The sequence below is a fragment of the Ictidomys tridecemlineatus genome, chromosome 3 (assembly GCF_052094955.1).
Source record: "Ictidomys tridecemlineatus isolate mIctTri1 chromosome 3, mIctTri1.hap1, whole genome shotgun sequence".
NCBI lineage: Eukaryota > Metazoa > Chordata > Mammalia > Rodentia > Sciuridae > Ictidomys > Ictidomys tridecemlineatus.
Window position 1 is genome coordinate 210,778,170 of NC_135479.1, and position 20,342 is coordinate 210,798,511.

General features: G+C 55.7%; 1 long non-coding RNA gene across 1 annotated transcript; it reads right to left on the reverse strand.

Moving 5' to 3' along the window:
* Positions 1-3,508: 3,508 nt before the first annotated feature.
* LOC144376498 (uncharacterized) lies at positions 3,509-8,391 on the reverse strand. The gene is made up of 2 exons (XR_013437040.1): positions 5,559-8,391; positions 3,509-4,985 (listed from the first exon to the last, which is right to left on the reverse strand). It is a non-coding gene; the product is annotated as an uncharacterized LOC144376498 (long non-coding RNA).
* Between the last annotated feature and the right edge of the window lie 11,951 nt (positions 8,392-20,342).

Here is a 20,342-nt window from a genome sequence, read left to right on the forward strand (position 1 = left end):
AAAGGAAGCGCAGGACTTCTCTGAAAAGGCTGTGGCCAGGAGAAGGTTCAGGGCAAATGTGCTGCTGCGGCTCCCGGGTCTAACCACCCCGGTCCTGCCCAGGTCTGAAGGTGAGGTGACTCCAGCCACCAGCAAGTCCCCGCCACTGAAGGCCGGCCCGCAGCTCATGCTGTGTGGGCTGCGCGTGGGAAGGAGGAGCCACAGGGTGCGCTTCCCGTCCCCCACAGGCCCTTACCCAGGACCCAGAAATAAAGCTACTGGAAAGTCAGCCTCAGCTTCTGCACACACCGTGAGGTGAGCCAGGACACGAGATGGGGAGGTAACAGGTCTGGGGAGGCTGGAAGGGACTCTAGGGAACCAAAGTGGAATAAGACAAACGTTTGGAGCAGACAGAACCGTGTCAGACCCAATGCAATGTGATGTTTGGTTTCTTAAAAAGCTCCGCAGATGAACCCTGTGAAGTACAATCAAGAAACACGAGAAAATGAACAAACATAGAAATGAGAAAGAGAGAAAATAGATGAACTTCCACAAATCTAATCAAGAGAAAAATGGGCAAGTGGGAAATTAGAAATGAGAAATCTTAAAGGGAAAGAGGTGGCGGCAGAAGCAGGATAGAAACACAGGAGACGCCAACCAACCAATTGTCCTGCGTGGGCACAAACAAGGCCTGCCAGTGGAAGTGGCCTGGGGACACCTGAACATGAAATGTCCCTTGATGATATTCAGTGTGTACTGTTAATGCTGTGGGTAGGCGGCGGTATCTTCATTATTCTTCAGAGTCCTATATTCTGTAGACATAGGGACTCTGAAGTATTTCTAGGTGAACTACTGATGGTGTGACTGGTTCACAGTAACCGGACGGGTTAGCGGGACAGGGACAGGCACAGAGCAGTCTCCAGGAGCTGATCAGTGCTGAAGCTTGAGGAGGGAAGGACAGCCTCTCTAATCAGAAGCTTCAACATCGAAACTGAGGTAAGAACAGAAGCAACAGGAGATTAAGACGGGCTGCTCCACAGCACATGGCTGAAGATTTCTCATAAAGGTGTTCTCCGGAAATACTACCAGAATCGACATCAGAAGAAATTTAACATGTGACTCTATTACTAACCACAGAAGAAATTTAAGATACAATTAACAGATCTCAAAAGCGTCTTGTGAACTTCCCAGGAGTTATCAGCTATTCCAGAGCAGATGAACAGATGTAGTATTCTGAGGCTACACAGTCCACTTCATGAAGCCACATTGACCCTGACCACAGCACCCAACAGAAACCAAGCAAAACCAGATGACCATAAACCAGCCTCAGGAGAGTCATCATTTTAAAATCCTAAAGTAGCTGCAAAATAAGTAGCATCTTAAAAGAAGTTTCTGTCCTGATCAAAGAGAGCGTCTTTATCTCAATGATGAAAAAAGTGTTCACTCTGGGGAATCCATTATGATACCTTTTGGCAACAGTTCTCAACTTTTAATCCTAACTTAAAAGGTATCAAATATCACTGAAAACACACCCCCGCCTTTTCAAAGCCCTCGAGGGGAAACTAGAACTAAAAATGCTACTTTCACATCATAATTATTCAAACAAATGGCCAGCATTTTCACATTTTCATGGAGGAGCACTGAAAGGGTGTCTATTGAAACCAGAAGCGGCTGGTGAGCCTGCCTCAGCTCTGCTCCTGCACCTTGCAGGGGAATAAAACTGGCACCTGCAACAGGAGTCAAAATAGAGTGTCAGAAAGGAGGCAAAAGTTCATTACCTGATGGTACGCCCCGATAACCTGCACGCCCAGGGAGGTGATCTGAAGTGCTTGGAATTTAAAGGGGCCAAATTAAAACATAATAAACGTAAACAGTCAGTAGCTTCTCCACACCAATGAGAACCAAGCAGAAAGTAGACTCTTATTAGTGTAAAAGGCTTTAGGCTCCTCAGGAACATGAGGAGAACAGCAGAGCATCACCGAACTGCACACACAGCAGGGAGGAGCTGTGTGCAATGAAAGTTATGAACCATTAAAGGTCTGTGACGGCGTGTGGAGATCAGTCTGGAAAAAGCACAGAGGACCACCAACACCAGCACCCTAAGACTGTTCACTTTCCCTCCCCACCTCCTCCAGTCCTCCCCTTTCATTTTTATAGAGATTATATAGAATCCCCCAAAATAAAAACAAAAAAGATCACGAGTAAACCTGAGAGATTTTAATAGTCATTATTTTTATGAAATGGATTTTCAGACAATTTTGATTTTCTCTGTGCTCTTATGCTGTATTACTTTTTAGTAAGTATGACTTTTTAGATAAGAAAAAAATTGTTGAATCAACTCAAATATAAAAGCAAACAACTGGAAAGGAATGAATTCATTGGCTGTAATAATTCTCAGGATTCGAGATGGTGATCCTGTCCGTCAGCCCGAGTACGGGCGCTTTCTGGGACACGGGGTAGCACCCAGGGGTCGGGTCTGAGGAGAGGGTCCGGGTGGCAGGGAAGCCTTCCTCTGCCTCCAAGTGAATTGAAGAGAGCGAGGATGACATCACTGCAGGTGCTCTTTCAAAGCAGAACAGGAACGTCTAATGCTTCTGGCTGATGCAACTGGAAGGGGGACAAGATTTTAAAAGCCTCAGATGCTCTTTGAGGATGTTCACCATCTTTATCTTCAAATGAAAGTATCTGTTTCTTCCTTCTGCCCCTTGGGCTCTGGTTCCTGAGAACTGTCTCGTAAACTTCAGAGAGGAGAAAAAGACAAGGTGATGATAGTACAGAGTGTTCCATTTGAGTGGCTATAAATACCTTCTAGAAGAGACCACCTAGCACGAACACTCAGATCCTCCTAAGTCTTCCAGAAATTAACTAAGAAGCTTATGATTGCTCCCAGCCTCGAGGAGAGCATGCCAGGTTGGCTGAGACATGTGGGAATGGACACCCTGTACCCACCCTGCAACCGCTGCAGAAGAGCAAGGTCAAGTCCAAAAACAAAAGTAAGAGACGCCGCTGAACAACCAAATCGAACACCAAACCTGGCAGAATCACTTCACGTCAACAGAGACGTTGCTGTGGAGACAGAGCCACACCCATCCTTATATTAAAAACCCCAGAGAGAACTGATAGAAAATCTCAAGGAACTTAGAAGATAACTAAGGAAAAAAGACAAGCACAAAAATAAATAGTGGAACTCCCACAAACTAACGTGGAAAAGTGAATAACCTAGTTTCAAACACTGAGAAAAGACTGGAACAGCCGCTTCACTCGAGAAGGATGGGCGTGCATTACAGGTTCCTTCACATTATTAGTCATCCGAGAGATGGAGGCTAAAGCTGCAGCGAGACCCCACTCCCACCCACCAGAACAGCTAAAGTGGAAACCTCCAACAGCGTGGACAGACGGCAGCTGAACAGGGGGCTTCACTAGGGTGGAGGGAGCGCACCACCGAGCTGGGATCGGCTTCCTGCAGCACAGGGTTTCCATTTCCAGGCTCCTACCCGGGGAAATTAAAGCACTTCCACAGAGAGACATGTGCGACAGCGCTTAGAGCTGCTTTATTTACAACAGGCACAAAAGAACCCACAGATGCCCACCATGAAGAGCTTCACAAACCAATCCTGGTGCAGACAGAATGGAACAAAAAGGAACAAACTGCGGATAGACTGGTCAGCCCGCATGCATCTCAGAATGGACCGTCAAAGTCACACAAAGAATACACATGGGATGGAGGTCTCTCTGGATCCCCAGGACGGGCAGAGGTGTTCTGTGATGATCCCGCTATGGCAGCAAAAGAAAGACGTCTGCTCCCAAGGTTGTACGTGTGGCTGATAACTAGCCGGAGCTGAGCATCGGGGAGAGGTGGAGCGTGGTGGATGTGCTCTGCGCCTTGATTGGGATGACGGCTACACCGGTGCACCATGGTCCAGGCCTTCCAAGCCAAAGTGTGCGTTTTACTGTATTTAAATTATGTTCCTTTTTTTTTTAAATGCTCAGAGATGGTAAAACAGAAATAGTAGATGTTTGACACCGTGAGTTTGCTTTGCAAGAACTCTGAAGCCCTTCTGATCTGTGATATCACCATAGGACAGGTGGCGTTCTCTTCATGCTCACTGACCATGAATGGACACTGGGAGGGAGTATGGAATGAGGAAGCCGCAAGAGGCCAGCTGCAGTGGAGGTGGGAACCCACCTGGGGACCGTCCCCGCAGCCCCTGAGCCCTCATCACCAACACCCGTCGAGCACCAGCTTACACTTGCTCGACGCCAGGGGGTTAAATCCAAAACACAATTACCACCTAAGACAAAAGAACACCAGGGAGACCAGAAGAGAACCCCAGAGGGTGACGGGGAGATCTCACCTCCGACTCTGACATCACCAGTCACCTCTGTCTAGAGCATGTGGCTGCATCCAAGAGTGGCTGGTTCTGGGAGCTGAAGGAGCCCGTGGAAAGCTCTGCAGGCGGCTGCTCCGTCAGGATGCGGCCCTGGGAGCCTCTGAGGGCCCTTGCCAGGCCATCTGGTAAAGTCCTGCTCAGGACACCTCGTGGGGTTATAAATGACAAAAAGACAGACTTCCTCAGAAGAGCTGGCACGTTGCCAAGGTCGGAATGTCGGTGGACCCCAAAATTCATGTGTTGGAATTGAATCCCCAGTGTGACAAGACGGAGGTGGGTCCCTGGGAGGTGAGTGGGTCTTGAGGGTTGTGCCCATGGATTAGTGCCCCTAATAAACGGGGGTCTTGAGGGGCCTGCTTACCTCCCCTGCCATGTGAGGCCACAGCAGGAAGGCCCCACCCCTGGGGCAGAGAGCAGCCCTCTGCAGACCCCAGTGTCCGGAGCCTTGACCTGGGACTCCCCGCCTAGACCGTGAGTGGTAAGTCCACGCCGTCTATAAACCGCGCCGTCTGAGCATTTGGTCCCGGGGCCCTGGAACCAAGACACACCCTGGGCCGACCCGGCTCTGGCTTCATTTCACTGTTTGCAGCAACCGTCTCCAACCTTCTCTTCACCCTACACACGAGAGCAGCGATCAGAGACACTGCCCCTCAGCGCCGGTGCCTCCACAGGCCAGCGGTGTTCAGATGAGCCTGGTGTGGAGACCTGTGGGGCTGGTGGGGGAGGGTGGCGGGACCCTGATATGCAGCTTCTCCCCTCCCCCACGAAAACCCCTATCCAATCAGGCGCTGGGTTAATCAGACACCAAGTGCCTAATGTGTGTCTTGGCTCAGGCCTGGGTTCCTTCTCCCTCAGCCTGGTCTGGCCCCATTCCTCTTCTACCGCCTCAGCCTCCACTCCTCTGCCTCTCCTCAGACTCCAGCCACCTGCCTCCCTGCCATTCCTGGAACACGAGACGTGCTGCCTCCAGACCTGCCTGGCCCTTCTGCCCGGGTGCCCCCCTGGCTGACTCCCTCCCCACTACAGGGAAGTGACAGGGGCCAACCTTGGCCACTCCTGCTTAAAACTGCCACCTGCCTCCCCCCCCAACAAGGTTTGGGCCTCCTCTCTCTGCATGAGGGCACCCATCACCTTGGACACCTGACCTTTGCCTGTTTGTGGTATTTACTACCTTACGATGTTGATTACCTTATGATGGTGTTTGCTGTGGTTCCCCTTCTCACGATGCCCGTGGCGCTGGTCCTCGTTTCCCCACCAGCTCTCCTACGCTTCTCCTGGAGCCCTGCCGCACACAGCAGGCGTTCAGTAGATCTTCATTAAGTGAACACACGTCTGAGCTCCTCCGGCTGACTTAAGTAATGACCGCAGCATCACCATGGTAACACCTCTGTCCTCCTCCTTCCTCCCACCTACCCAGCCCTCCACTCCAGGAAGATTATGGATAGTGTTTTGAATGTCAAAGACCTGGGTAGCATCGAGTGGCCTGGAAGGACTACTGTGGGAGGCAGAGGGGACGGGGGACAGTCCTGGCCTGCATCTCCCTGTCCTGCAGATCCTGTGAGTAGCCACGTCTGCTCAAGGCCAAGGTCTCGGCCCTCTCTGTCATCCCCTCTGCCTCCCCTGCCCCGGCACAGCGCTTGTGCGGCCCACAAAGCAAGGAAACAGGAAGCACTTGAGCGGGTCCTTCCTAGAACTTGGACTTCAATCAACCCGAAAAGTCAAGGGCGTTGAGGTCATGAATGGTGGGTGACGGGTTCATCTCATGTGGTGGTGAGGAGTGGACCAGTCAGGTCGCCTTAAGAGCGCGGGCTCCGTGAGTGTTTAAGGAACCCCCCGTGACAAGATGCGTGCTGTGAACTGAGCCCATAAGGAGGAACCTGGGAGGCCACTCGGGGCGGAAGGCTCCCTGGGGCCCACCGGCTAGCGTCAGGTGTCCTGGATCTTCACTGTGGCACTCGCAATGGTTTCTGCCAACGTTCCTCCTTGGCCTCAGCCTCCACTTCTCTCTCCTCTCTTGAGACTCCAGCCACCTGCCTCCTCGCTATTCTGTGCAGAGGCTGCACCCCGCCTGCCTGTGCTCTAGCTGTCCCCTTTTCCCCTCTGGGTACCATCTGACTGATGCCATCCAGGTCTCCCACGGTCCTTGCTTAGGGCTCTTGTCCCATGGCACCTCACAGGTCATCACTGAGACCATGCAGTGGCCGCCGTTAGCTTGAGCAGTACACGCGACCAAATCTGCCAACATTCTTCTCCGAGGAGGGCATTATGGGACATTGTGACGGTTAACTTTATGTGTCAACTTGACTGGGCCACGAGGTGCCCAGACACTTGATAAAACCTTCTGCATGTGTCTGAGAAGATGGTCCTGGATATGATGAATAGAAGTAACGCTTGAGTAAAACAGATGGCCCCCTACCATGGGTGGGCCTCGCCCAATCAGCTGAAGACCTTTATAGAAAAAAACATGGTTGACAGCAAGGGACCTCCTGCCTGACTCCTTGAGCTGACACAGGGTGCTTTCGGCCTTGAGACTTAGACTGCAGCACTGGCTGACCATGGACCTCTAGCTGGAGCCAAGTGCAGATCTTGACTCCTCAGCCTCCATCATCACAAAGCCCCACCCCGAACAGGGAACTGCTAAAGGTGCTGCTCACAGCAAAGCAGCCAGGGCAGGTGTGTGAGCCAAGGCTTCAGCCAAGTCCACGTGGCCATGTGAGCCAGAGAGCAGAACCCAGTGTGACCAGAGCGTGGCCAGCTCCTCCTCGGGCCCTCTGGGGTCCTGAAAGTTGCCAGGGCTGCAGACTCTCGCTCTTGAACACTAACCAGCCTCTTCCCCCTCCTCACAACAGCCTTCGGTTTGGGGAGGGTGTTGACAGCCCAGGGTGAAGGAGAGTCACTACTGTACCACCCTCCTGGGTTCCAGCAGCTCCCAGGGCCATGACCAAGGCATCCAGGGCAGCCCAAAGTCCCACTCAACAAGATGCAGCACGGATTTCGATGGGCACCCAGGACACACGGGCAAGGGCCCTGCGGGCCTCTGGACACCACATCCCGGGGGGCCTCCCTCAGCGGGCCTCTGGAAGGTAAGTGCAGTGACCACCTGCAAGGACAGGAGAACACGTGTTCGGAGTCCTCCCGAAGCCTAGAAAGTTCCACTGCACGCAGCCACACCCATGACGATCCTGCTTTGGGAGAATCACAGGCACCCATGGAGCAAACCGTGGCTACCCTCGTGGGCTCCCTGTCTGCAGTGGGGGCAGGGAGCAAGCCGCTTAATCGGCAGTGTCCCTGGAGGTGTGTTTGCACCGAAGGGTGGCCAAGAGCCGGCCACGTCCCAAGCCTGTGCGGCCAGCCGAGAGGGCCTGATCCTGCCGAGTTCCCGTTTCAGTCTCTCTGCTCGATCCTTCAACCGCTGGAAGCTACGAGGAGTTGGTGCCGGGGACAGGCCTCTGCAGGTCCCGTGGAGTTGGCTGAGGCCCTGATTCACATCTCCATCCAAGAATAAAAATAGGGGCTGATCCATTCAACAATCCGGGAGATTAAAAGATTTCTCAGCGAAAACAAGACCTGAGATAAGCTGCCTGCGTGGGAGGGAGGAGGCGCCGGTTCCAGGATGCAGCCCGTCGTCCGGGAAGGGCTCCCGAGGCCTGACGGGACCTGCCCGCAGCCTCTTCCTCCTGAGGTCACGCGTGTGTGTGGGGAGGAGCTGCCGCCCGCCCAGCCCTCTGTGCCCCGCATCCCGCTCACACGGCCACTGCCCTGTCCTGTTCCCCTGGTGGCTTCCAGTTAGAAGTCAGCTGTTTCTGTGTCTAAAAATATCTACCCCACTCATCACAAGTCCCTTTACTCAGCAATGTCCCCGTCTTCGTTTGTTCAATTTTTATGTCTTCCCTGTCCCCTTGTGAGAACGGAATTGGATAATCTTTCAGCTTTGGCAGAATTCTTGGCTTCTCAGGGGTTCACAGGGGATGGCCCAGGAAGAGTCGGGCTGGCTCCATGTGGCAGAACCTCCCTCTACTGAGACAGGCCAGGGCACGGCCAGTATTTGTTAATGAAAGATTAGAGGTGCTAATATGGGGGGGGAGTCCAAAGGGGGAAGACATCCAAGGGGACATAAGTGTTCCCCACCTCCCCCTTTCTCCCACCACCCGGACAACTGGAAGATAACCTGGACCAACTACGCTTGGTAGAGAGAAGAAGACTGGCTAAGAGAATGGGGGGAAAAACAGACTCTTTCTTTCTTTTCTTTTCTTTTCTTTTTTTTTTCCTGCAACACAATACCACAACTGGGTGGGTGGTCTACAAAGAAAAGAAATTTATTTCTAGCTCTGGAGGCTGGGAAATCCAACCTCAAGGGGGTGGACCTTCTTGCTGTGTCATCCCATGGCAGAAGGCAGAAGGCAGAAGGGCGAGAAAGAAAGAGGAAGCCATACTCGCTTTCCTAACAAGCCCACCCCAATAACGAACCCATCTGTGAGGCAGACGTCACCTCCCATGAGGGCCGACTCCATGCCCTGGGCCCAGCTTCCAGCACACAGCTTTGAAGGACACAGAGGCCTGCACTGCACGCCTGCTCCCAGCCTTCCTGTTGGCCACCTGGGGAGGCACTGACCTGAGGGATCCCGAGGTCCTGAAGGAGGCGGAGCCTCTGTTGTGGTGGCAGGGCCTTGCGTTCAGCAGGGTGCAGCTGGCACTCACTTTGCATGGGTCAGTGCTGCCTGCTACCTGGCCTGGCCCCAGCCTGTCCTCTTTGCCATGCAGAGCGCTCCCCACGCACCCCTCACCTGTTTCCTGGCCCTGACATAGGAGCTGCGTTCAATTCCTAAGGCTGCCATAGGAAGGGCTCCACCAACAGGTGGCCTAAGGCAGCAGGAGTTTGTCCCCTCTCAATGCTGCAGGGTTGGCCACATGGAGCCATCACAGGAGACAACTCTCCACAGGGACACACGCTCTTGCTCCCTCTACACCAGGCGACATCTGGGGAAGGGTCTTCTTAGACGAAGGCTCTGAGAAGGGCCACCCCAGCACTGGAGCCTGTCACCTGTGGGTGAGACACACACAGCACCCATCAGAAGGGACACCTTTCCTGTTTGGGTTTGGGTCTACGGCGTCCAGTGGACCCCTGGGAAGACAATGTCAAGCCTCCGCGCGGTGTTCAGGTTTCACGGGCAGCTGTAGACCACGCCGCTTTGCTTTAGAGAGACCCAGACCCAGAGCAGAGCACACGTTCCTTCCTCTGCCCTCACCACCCCGTCTCCTCAGCCTGGCAGGGCTGTCGGGAACCCGATGCGCCCACACACTTCCCTGGGTGAAGGGAATCGTTGCATTCGGTTGTTATTGTGATTCTCTTCCACTCCACATGCACAGCTTGCTCTTGGCCTGAGAGAAACAGTTCCAAATACAAAGCAACTAAGTAGGTTTAGGAATCTTAGGGAAATGGAAATGGAGGTTTTCATAACTTTGGGCAAAAGGCATCCTCTGGCTTCCTGTTAGAGTGCAGATAACCCAATGTTGGAGGGAAGGAGTCCGGAAGCCCCCGCCAGGCACCCCGCTGGATATAAGAAAGTCCCCTCATTCATGGCACTGGACTCAGCCTCTGCCTGCCCCCTGCTCACAGCCCTGTGAGACCACAGGTGCATGTCCCCTCTTAACCTGTGAGAAGACCACCCCTGGGCAGGTCAGGCCTTTCCCACAGTCCCACCTGCAGGAGGATGGGCCCCAAAGCCCCCGCCTGGCCCTGCTGTGGAGGCCCTTCATCTACAGGTAGGACAGCTGAGAAAGACTGGCCTTCAACTCCCAACGGGACCCAGTGACTGAGAGCCTGGACACTAGGACCTCCTCAGGAGGCGCTGCTGCTTGGCTGGGCCGTCCCCGCCTGCAGCCTGCGGCATGCGGCCACCTGGTTTACCCCGGGCTCTGCACATCAGGTGACTTACCCGACAGGCAGCTAATCTCACCTTGCCAGGACTCTCCCTTTCCTGGCCCACATGCTGCCAGAGGGACCCACTGGGTCCGTGACGGTGTCGTGGCTGTCTCAGGTCTTCCTGGAAGCGCAGCTGCTGGAAAGCAATCCAGGGAGCAGCCAGCCCGGTGTGCACGTCAGCATCCGACTCCAGGGCTCTGATGTCAGCCACGGCAGAGCCCAGGCCTGGCCAAAGCCCTTCCCAGCTTCCATCCTGTCATCGGGCCAGCCTGGCCGCCTGTGCCTTCAGGCTGACGGCGGGAGCCACGACCCTTCCTTGCCCGTTTCTGGAACTTTCAAACTTTCCTCGAAAAGCAGATCACACTCACGACCAGGAGCCGGGGTCGCTCCCCAGGCACAGCATTCCTTCCCAGGCTGTGCCGGAGGAGAGGACCCCAGCAGAGGTGCAGAAAACCAGGACCCTGAGCCGCAGACACACGGACGGGCAGCCAGAGCCTTTATTTGGTATCCTGTCCATCCGTCCTGGCCCCCTGGGGTCTCTTGTCTCTGCGTGAGAAATGAGGAGTGTGCTGCAGACATCCCTGAGAGGTGGACAGTTGATTGGAAAAAGCCTCATTAGAAAGGTGAGATGAGGACAGTCAGTCCTCCTCAAAGGCCAGAGAGAGGAGGACCAAGGCCCACGCACAGGGCCCTGCAGGTGTCTCAGAAAGCCGACGGGAAGCCTTTCCTAACTTTCTCGCGGGGCCCTGCTCCCCTCTGCAGAGGATAAGGCTGATGGGAAATGACGGCCAGGGGGACGTGAAGGTATGTGTCACCCGCCCGCCAAGAAGGGCAGAAGGAATCCTGATGACCACTGGGTCTCTGACCTTGACCCCCTACAGCCTCGGAAGGCGAGGACTTGGCGCTGCTTACAGGATCTGTGGCCCAGAACCGTCCTGGGCAGGTCGCAGCTTGACACGTGTATTTGGGACAGATGAGTGCCTCTGTGAATGTGGGTGTGCCGACACGGCGATCACACTGTGTGTCACTAACAGTGTCTCCACCCCACCAAGCAGGTGTGATTCTCGTTTTACCAACGTGGAAAGGGAGGTTGGAGAGACCAGGTCCCTTGTGCAAGGGGCGCGGCTGTGACGTGGGCGAGCTTGGCTGGAAGCTCGCTGGTGAACCGCCAGAGCTCACGTGCTGAAGCCCAGCCCCCAGCTCCTCTCCCCGCGAGCTGGTCTCTAAATGCTCCTTTTGATTGTGAAGGGGAATCCCTGCCCTCCTGAAGTCGCACAAGGAGGTGTGTATATGGGCCCCTGTGTCTGCCGTGCTGGGAGGACAGCCCCAGGCCCTCACATCCTCCGAGACTCAGGATCAGGCAATGTTTAGCTTTCTGGACTCTCAGGGGGGGTTGGGCTAGCAGATGCCCCCTCGGCCCAGCTCTGTCCTGGCTTCTGCACTCCAAGACTCCAGTCCTGGGAAACCCCTGTGTTAATGGACCCGAGGAGCCCCAGGAAGGGGGGACCATGAGTCCAGGTTCCCAGTGCTTCTCCCATCTCAGTAGGAGACACAGCCAAGAGTAGCAGGAGGTGGGAGGATGGGAGTCAGGGAGGCAGGGAGGCAGGGTGCCGCAGTCTGGCTGGGCATGAATCACGAGCCAGTGAAGCAGGAACAAACTTTATTTCTGAACTCCACCAGCACACTCCCCACACGCTCCCCAGGAACTCTCCCGAACGCCACCCACGCGGCTCCTCCAGGAACCACCAACCGGAACTCCCTCCTCCAGCACTTCCCCAACCAATGTGAACTCTTTAGGAATCCCCGCCAGAGCTCAACCCGAACTCAACGGGAACTCTGCAAGAACTCAAAAGTAGCCCGAGAACTCCAAAGTAGCGCGGCCAAGGCGGACAGTAATGGCTCGCCTCTCAACCAATGCTGTTGGCAAAATGCCAGGGGCCATTCAGACCTTGCTGTGGCTCTCAGCAGCAGGAAAGACTTCGGGGAAGGCTGGATGTTGGGACGGCAGCCCCAGAGCCTCCTGGCTGAGGCTCTACCTACCATGGACCCCCAGGGAGGGACCCTGCCTTCTTGTACTGCTTTTGGTGGGCACTGGCTTGGGGCAGGCTGAGGGAGGAGCGCCAGGCAGTGGAGGGTGGATGGCTGGTCAGAAGCCAAGACTCTGGGGCTCACATCTGCTCAGACGAGTTCCGGGGTCACACCAGGCCAGGACAGTGGGCATTTTACAGGCATCATGCACATTTTGAGAGCCACCCTCCTCCGGGACCCACTCAGCATCCTCCAGGGTTCCCCAGGAATCCCAAGGACAGGCCCCAAGGACCAGCATTCCTAGAGGGTACAGACCCTGCGGGCCCCAAGGAGTGACTTTCAGGCACGTGCCCTGGAAGCAGCCCAAAGCCAGGACCAGGTCAGCAGTGTGAGCTGTGGTTGGTGCTGGTGGGAACTGCAGTCTTGGCAAGACGCCTGACCGGCCCTGTGAGAGACAACACAAGGGCCCGGGTCGGGACCCCCAGGCCTCCCCCACACTGCCCCCAGGAGGCCTGCATGGGAAACGGAGTCGCTCCATCTGCAATCCCCAACGTGGGTGCCCAGGGAGCCAGGAGGCTGAGGGATGCTCATTTCCTCCACGGGCAGTGGCCTCTGCAGAGCCCAGTCTGCCCTGGTGCTGTGCTGCTGTGGCCGCGACCCTGCGGTGCTGCAGGCCTGACTCAGGCTTTCGGGCGGGGAGGGTGGGGAGGGTGTGCTGGGTGAGTCCTCCTCGCCTGCTCTCTGTTTCCTAAGCTCAGGGCACCCTGTCCACCAAGCAGTTTGGAATGTGTGCTTCTGGTCTCTGCAGCTGAGCTCCAGCTTTGCCTGGGGCCTCCCCCACCTACAGGAGGGCAGCCCTGGGCTTCCAGAAAAGGCAGGAGGGTGGCAGATGTGGGTCCTGCAAGACACAGCCATCCTGCAGCAACCTCCTGAGAAGCGGCCACCTCTGCACCCGGGCCCTCTTGCGCCTGGCCTTTATTTGCCTGGAGATGTGCTGTTTGGCCTCCCAAACCCATGGGATGGGTAAGAAGTGACCGCTGACATTGAGGATGCCATGGCCCACCTCCCCCAGGAGCAGGGCACCAAACCACAGCCACACACCACCTGCACGGGGACAACTGCGCTGAAGTGGGCCCTCACACCCAGGACCAGGAAAGCCATCAGGCCGCCGTGCCCCGCAGCATTCTTAGGGTGCAGAGGACAAGCTCTCCGACTGGTCTGTCCAATCCCAGCAAGGCCCCGCCCTGGGCCTGGCTGTCATCCTGGCACCAGGCTGGTGTTTCGGGAAGAAACCAGCTTTCAAAGTGACTTCAAATTGCTGTGAATCACCCTTGTGATTGGAATGAGGGATTTGGTGGATTCAGAGACAGCAGCTGCCTCAGAAGGCAGTCCACCCCTTTCTGGGCACCTGGAGAGCAGTGTATTTGCATAAAGTCCACTCCCAGGCTGGCGGGCCACCTTGAGCTGACATGCCGGGTACTGGGATTCCTCTGTGGCTGGTCCCTCCCGGTCCTTGCCCCACCCCATCTGGGCACCACTCATTTCACCTCCAGAAGGATCCTCCACGTCTTGACCCGGTCTCCGGTCACTGCCTGTGAGAAGAGCGCCCATGCCTGGGCCCCTCCCCAGGAGTGTCCCCATTCTGGCCACCCTTGTTGCTGTGCAGTTATTCTCATCCCGTGACCGCAGCCACCCTCCAGGTCCCCGTCGTGGCCAGCTCCCCACGCTCCCTCCTTAGGTGACCGCTGGTGCTCTGCAGACCCGCACCCTGAGCCCTCCCTGCTCTGCGTGGTGCTGCACTGCTTCGTGGCCTCCTCCGGCCTGTTCGTGTCGATGGCCTCCCTCTCAAGAGTGTGGCAGCCAGGCTAGGGTTCCTCACCAGTGTCACTGCCCTTCCTCAGCCCCTACTGCTCACACGATCCCACTTCACTGGCTGTTGGCAGCCCGCCCCAGGGTGATTCATAATGAGACCCAGAGTAACCCTTTATAAAAGGTCTCTGGACCCACCTCCCCAGCTGGAAGCCGTTCTGGGGAGTTCTGGGCGTTCTGGAGCAAATGCCAGCCGTCACACTGGTCCCGATCGTGTTTCTTTTTATTTTGGCCCTTGGCTGTGTCATTTAGCACAGCTCTCTATGATGGCTGCCCTCTGCAGATGGATCCAGGAGATGAGGTGCTGAGCAGTTTCAGCCCTCAGAGGCACCAGCCGTGACAATTTCCAGCTCGTCTTTCCCTACCTTCCCCAAAAAGGTGAAGTGCAGGTGCCTATGCGTGGCTGTGCTGGAAGAGATGCTAAAAGCCACCTGGCTCCAGCTCTTCATTTGACAGGTGCCAGCCCCAGTGGAGGCGAGATACAGGGCTGCTGACGGGCGACACAGGGGCCCACTGGGTTGGTGGCACAGCTCCTGAGTTAGCTATTCCAACAGTTGGGTTCCGTTGTCACTCTGCCAGAAAACCGTGGACCCGGGGCACCCAGTCTACAGACTTCAGAAGGGTGGACAAAAGAGGAGGAGAGCCCGGGTGGGCCCTGCCCTGCCAGGACACTGAAAGCCACCGGCCTTCCATCTGCTGATGGAAGGAGTCCTGGGCACGGAGTGGGCCATTACCCAGCCAAGACAGGAGGGCAGCAGGCCGGTCCACCTGGGGGGTGGGGAGCAGCCCTGCAGAGGCCGTGTGTGAGGCCAGGTGAAGAGGCAGGGGAGCGTGCCCATGGGCCCGGGTTTCTCCGTGGGCGAACCCTGGGCCAGGGGAACGTTGGGGACCGAGGTAGTGGGGCTGTTCAACACCGTGGATGTATCTAACACGGAATCGCAGGCCTCCAGAAGCCTAAAGTGGCGCGTTTTGTGGTACAGCAGTGTTTTTTCTTGCTGGGATGGAAAGCAGCTCTCCACCTGGCCACACCTCCCGCCTGAGGCTTCATTTTAAAAAGTCTCCCCCAGGAAGGGACACCAGGAACCCACCCCTCCTCTCCGCCCAGCGTGTCCCTGGGTGGCCTCCCCGCCCCCATCTGGAGCTCTGACGGAAAGTCGCCTCCTCCTCACGCTGCCTGGGAAGGACCGGTCGCCCTCTTCCCCTCTTCGCAGCGACCCGACTGTCCACGCCCCTCCGCTCTGCGGAAGGGGCCGCCCTCCGCCCCCTTTGGAAGAATGCGGGCGTGGCCCCGCACGCAGAGCTGGCGACTGCGCGGTCCCGAGGCAAAGAAAAAAAAGAAACTTGAAGTCCCCGTGTCTGTCAGAAGCCGAGGCTGGCTGTCCGCGAGGGCGGCGCGGCTCCTGCGGCCTGCGTGGGCGCTGTTCTGGAACAGGAGCTGCTGCCGCAGGACCCCGCACCGCGCTGCGCACGGCACACACTGCGCCCGGCGCATGCACCGCACGCAGCGCGCACCGCACGCCGCACAGGACATGCTGCACACGACATGCACACACAACACAGCACACCACGTGTGCACACCACACCCATCTACAGCACACCGCACACACATCACACACAACACAACACACATCATGCACACATCACACTCAGCACGTGACATCGTATGCCACACAACTCATACACAATTCACACACACAACACACCATACCTGTTAACCAAATATGGCAAAACACATCACAGGCACACGTCACATGCACAACACACACTACACAACACCCGTAGTACACAACGCATCACACACATGACAGCACACAACACATACGGTGCAGTCACACTGTGCACAACACCCCCCCACACACACACACACACTAGGCTGCACTCTGCCCCTCTCTGCATCTGAGTTCTGCCCTGGTGTGTGTGAGTAGGAGGAGCCCCGGCCAGCCTCCCTGTCCTGTCAGGCCTCCACAAACAGCAGGGGAAGGGGAACAGGGGGCCCTCTGCCAGGAGGACAGAGCTGCAGGCCACCCCATTACGCCTCTGGCCTCAGGTGGCTGAGGGCGCATCTCCCTGTTACAGGCCTTGCCCCAGGCAGGGCCGCTCTGTCCCTGCTCCCCTGCCACCAAGCACAAATGTGGTCAAGAAGGGAGGAGGAGAGGGTGACTGGTGGGGACGCGGATGTCACCTGCTGCCCCCACCTGGGCACCATCTGATGACTGGGAGAGCGGATGAGGGCTGCCCACAGCTGCCAGGAGGTCACCAGCTGAGGCTGCCGGCTCCGCCACCCTCTGTGGTGCTGGCAAGAGACGAGGTCCCAGGAGCCTCGGGGACACAGCCCACTCAAGTCTCACTCACAGGCGGGATTCGTGTGTCACCAGACCCGCTCTGGGCCAGGTCTGTGCAGCACCGCGTGGAGGGGCCTCTGTGTTGTGGGAAGGGATTCTGCACGCTGGCTGAGTGCACAGGTCGGTGTTATGTTCCTGGAATGAAAAGAGAAACATTTTCTCAAGTGAAAGGTGCAGGGGTCAGGCCTGCTCTGCTCCCCTGCAGGTGCTCCTGCGTCCTGACCCCCGAGCTGAGCAAGAGCAGCCTCCAGGGACCTACTCCATGTGCTCGATGGCTGCCAGGCACCTTGGGAGACAGGTTCTCTTGAATTGTTTGGGCTTTGCTTTCTTGGGACAGTTCTCACCATGGGCTAGAGATTCGGGGTCTTTAGGAGGCATCTGACTCCATCAGGGTGACCAAGGATAGGACACATCCAAGACCCAGGGCTCCAATCCCAATATCCTGAGTTGGGATAGCAAACAAGAAGGCCCAGGGGTGGACGGTGACAAGATAACAGTGGACGGCTAGCGTTAAGAACCGTGGGACAGAAGCGAGGAGGGTTGGATTGCTGGCACCCTGAAGCCAGCCCTGGCAGTGTCTGATTCCAAAACCAAACAACTGGGCAGCAAAAGGGCGCAAAGAAAGCAAAAGGCAGAGTGAGCCTCCACTGCAGTCGTTCAAAAGGCCAGAGAAGATTCCATCCCCACCCAGTGAAACCCTCCTCCGCATCTCACGTCTCAGTTCTTAGGGGCTCCCTTCTGCTCTGCGGATGAACCCGCTCCCTTCTCCCAAGACTCCCTCTTGCTTACCCTCTGTGTTAATGCAACAGTAGCTCTCAACCTTTCCATGGAAATCGCACCCACCTCTCCCTTCCGAGACCCCACTCCTCTTCCTTTCCCTCTGTGAAAGAGCAAGACCAAGCTGGCTTTACAGATGGGAGATCCCTACAGTGAGGTAGGGAAGAGAAACTGGGACCATTGGTGCATGTAGCAGGGGGTCCCTGAGGTCCTGTTAATGCTCGGTTGATGGCCTACGATGTTCTGGACACCACAGTAAATCACTGGATGTAATGGTGTATAAATGGGGTTTTCCTAAGTGTGTTCTGAGGACCCTCTTCCAGGGAGATGCGGCTTGTGAGAGGATTTGATGGTTCAGTGTAGGAGAGCGTGTCCTCCTTATCCATTTTCTGAAGAGTTCCTGTGGCATCAGATTTCTCATAATTCCTACAGTAGATGTCCCTGTTTGTCGTTGGCAAACCCTGTATTTCACTGACCTATTTGACCACCAAACTGGTTCACTGAAAAAGGAACTACTGTGGTAGCCTCACAGTGGGTCCCCGCAGGATGGAGGCTGGTGAACTAGTCTGCAGTGTGTGGCCGCTGGAGCCCGAGGGGGTGTCCCGGGATCACTGGGAATTTGTGTTAATGTAGACCAGCCGGGAGGCCTTGTCGGTAGAGATGAGCCAAGGGGACAATTTGGTGACCATTTTTAAAACTAGGGAGAAGCTTGGTGGCATCTGGCCTTCTAGGTGAGGAAAGAGCCCATTGGGGATGACCAGTCCAGGAGCTGGTAGATCTGCACCAGCAGCCAACACCAGCTCTCGAGGTGGCAAAAGCTAACTCTGCAGCAACTAGCCAGAGCCCTACCTTGAAGCTTGCTGAGATCTTGGCAGAGGACTGGAAATGGAAAACCCAGACCTGACCGTGGTGCTCCTGGCTGGCTCCTACCTCCGGTCCCGGTCCTGGCCCCTCCCACTTCTCTGCTGCACCCCGTCTTCGGCATCTTGGCTTCTCAAGTGGAATGGAGACCAGATCAGCCCCAAGGCCTGGAGGAGAACCTGGGCCGTCGGGGGACCCTGGGCCCCAGCAGCTGGGCGTCAGGGCTGCTCTCTGAGGGCTGTCTCCAGATCTGCAGCTCCAGGCACTTATTTTGTTGTTTTGCTTTTGCTTTTGGAACTTCTTAAAACAAACCTCAAAGAAAAGAAAACTCCTGTCTGAAACGAATTCCTTTTAGAATCCAAGAAATGACTCATAGAGGCTGCTTTGGCATTTATGTTCCCTGTTAAGATGATTAGATTCATGAATTCTATTTTTGAAATGTAGGCTCTGTACCCCAAATATTCTTTCAGAGCAAGAAAAAAAAAAAAGCAAGAAAGAAAAAGAAAATCCACCCTGGGCGGGGGAGGACCGGCACTCCTGTTTACATACCTGGTGTTCTTTGAATGTATGCTGTTTGCCCTTAACTCTTACATTTCACGATTAAAGAGATTGGGCAACTTCTTCAACAAAGTTGCTTGAAACGTTCTTTGGTTTCAGTCTTGCCCACGTATGAGCCTGTGGCAGAAAAGTTTCTGCTTTCAACCAAATGGGCACTGACCAATGAATGACCAAGCAAACGCGGACTGCTCCTCAGCCTTTCAGAGGAACCAAATTCAGGTGCACGGATGAACTTGAAGACACCACGTTGAGTGAAATAAGCCAGTCACGGAAGGACAAATACCTTACCCTTCCACTTACATGCCGTCCCTCCTGAAGTAAGTCCAGGGCACAGAAATCAGGATGGTGGGTACAGGGGCTGGGGAGACGGGGCTGTGTAACCAGCAGAGTCTGAGTTTGGGAAGATGAAAACGGGTCGGATGTGGATGGCGGCGATGGCCGTGCCCCAGTGTGAATGTACTTAGGTCATTGAGCTGCACACTTGCAGATGGTTGGAATGGTAACTCTGTGTGGTGCATATTTTACCACAGTGAGAAAGAAAGCTCTGTTTCCCGGGGAGCAGCCTTGGAGAAATGGGTGGGTTGAAGATCCCGCCTGCTGGTTTTCCATCTCCCCGACACCCATCGTCCAGAAATAACCCAGTGACTCGCTCTTCAAAGCCAAGAGTTGGCCGGGCCAAGTCCTACTGCATCCCGAGCTGGTCCAGTTCCAGGGGACTGAGGTGGCTTCTCAAGGACAGTGGCCACAGGGAGCAGGGGCAGGCCTCCTTCCTGGGAGAGCACTGTGGAAGCGTGGTGGCCCCTGAGACCTGGGCTGGGTGGGCTGGGTCAGTGCGGCCGTTACGCAGCTCACACACCCACCCCTTTGTTCTGGTTCAGCTGCGGAGCCTTCACAGGGCCACCGCCCTCCCCTTGGCCATAAAATCAACCCTAATCTAAAGCCACACTTTGATTTCTAACCGCTCCCCGAGCCCAAGTTTTTAAAGACGCGTTTGTCGGTTAGATAATTTTTGATAACTCTGTAAAGTACGCAGCCCATGATAAGAGACTTCAGGAGCGCCCATTCAAGATGAAGACACACACCTCCAAAAAGAATCCTGTTAGTCTGCATCTTAAGTGAAAGGTGAAGCCGCCAGACTGAAGACCTTTGGAGAACTTCACTTCTGAAGAAGCCGCTGGACGACATCATGCTGAACGCCCATCTCTTAGGGGCACTGCGCTTTCTGTGTCAGGGCCACCCTCCCTTCAGGTCACACGTTGAAGGTACAGACAGCCGGGCAGGTGGCCCGCCATCACATTCGGAAGCAATCTCCATGAAATACGTGAACTCAGTCTGCCAAGGACGCGGTGCTCCTCAGGTTTCTCTCCTCGCCATGGTCGTCCTGGGTTGGGGGAGTAGTGACTGTGAAAAACGGATTTTATCAAAGGTAGCCCAGACGGTCAGCAGACTGACAGATGGACAGCTGGCCATGCTGTTTTCACATGTAGGTGATTCTCACTCTCTGGGCTGGGCTCATTTGCAGTGAGGCTCCTGGCATCTCCAGACCATCCAAGAGGATGGACCCTGGGGCCAGGAGGCAGGTCACATGGGGAAGGTCTCATGACCAGAGGCACG